At 45.0% G+C, this 1,008-nt stretch overlaps 1 non-coding gene across 1 annotated transcript; it reads left to right on the top strand.

Moving 5' to 3' along the window:
- Nucleotides 1–457: 457 nt before the first annotated feature.
- LOC120278375 lies at nucleotides 458–564 on the top strand. The gene has a single exon (XR_005541706.1). It is a non-coding gene; the product is annotated as a small nucleolar RNA R71 (small nucleolar RNA).
- Nucleotides 565–1,008: the final 444 nt, after the last annotated feature.

Genomic DNA, 1,008 nt, shown 5'->3' with positions numbered 1-1,008 from the left:
GCTCCACGAGAAATTGGGATGATTCTTCCAACCCGTATTGTATGTGTTGTTGTATGGGTTCCCTTTAGTCCTCATGCTATTACCTACAAAATCGACGTTCTCAACCGAAGATGCATCACCAATAGATATCGGGCAATTAGAGGGAGCATGTCCTCCACCACACCCGGTGCAAGTAATCATGGCCGCTACTTTGTTTGAAGTTAGAAGATCTAACTTCTTACTCAGTGATTCCACTTGAGCCGCCAGCGTAGTCATTATATCTATCTCATGGAGACCGGCCACCTTTTTCTTCTCCCTGGCATTCCATTGGTAGTTGTTTAACCTCATTTCTTCAATTAATTAACGGGCCTCACCGGGGGTCTTACTACCTAAGGTACCTCCTGCTGCCGCATCCAAGAGTTGCCTTATACTCGGATTCACACCATTGTAAAAGGTCTGAACAATCATCCACTCCGGGAATCCGTGTTGCGGGTATTTTCTGAGGAGCTCCTTGAACCTTTCCCACGTCTCAAATAGAGACTCTAATTCCAATTGTACAAAGGATGAGATCTCATTCCTAAGCTTTACAGATTTTCCGGGAGGGAAATAACGGCCAAGAAAAGCTTCTACCATCTCCTCCCATGTGGTAATTTATGCTCTAGGTAATGAGTGTAGCCACTGCTTCGCTCTCCCTCTCAAGGAAAATGGGAAGAACCTCAACTTGATGGCATCATTCGTTACCCCATTTATCTTCAACATATCACACACCTCGAGAAAGTTCTCTATATGACTGTTTGGATCCTCATCGGCCAAACCATTGAACTACACAGATTGCTGCAACATATGGATGAATGTCGGCATCAGCTCGAAGTTCTAAGCTGTAATCGGGAGACGCACAATGCTCGATTGTGTCCCCAATACTGAAGGTCTGGCATAAACGGATAATGTCCGCTGCTGCTCATTCGGTTCTGCCATGTTTTCAGATTCTTCTACTTCCAAATCAGCTAGATTGGTTTGTTCTTGCACAGG

The sequence above is a fragment of the Dioscorea cayenensis genome, chromosome 15 (assembly GCF_009730915.1).
Source record: "Dioscorea cayenensis subsp. rotundata cultivar TDr96_F1 chromosome 15, TDr96_F1_v2_PseudoChromosome.rev07_lg8_w22 25.fasta, whole genome shotgun sequence".
NCBI classification, from domain to species: Eukaryota; Viridiplantae; Streptophyta; class Magnoliopsida; order Dioscoreales; family Dioscoreaceae; genus Dioscorea; species Dioscorea cayenensis.
The sequence above is the reverse complement of the archived record's forward strand: the minus strand, read 5'-3'. Positions and strand labels throughout refer to the sequence as shown.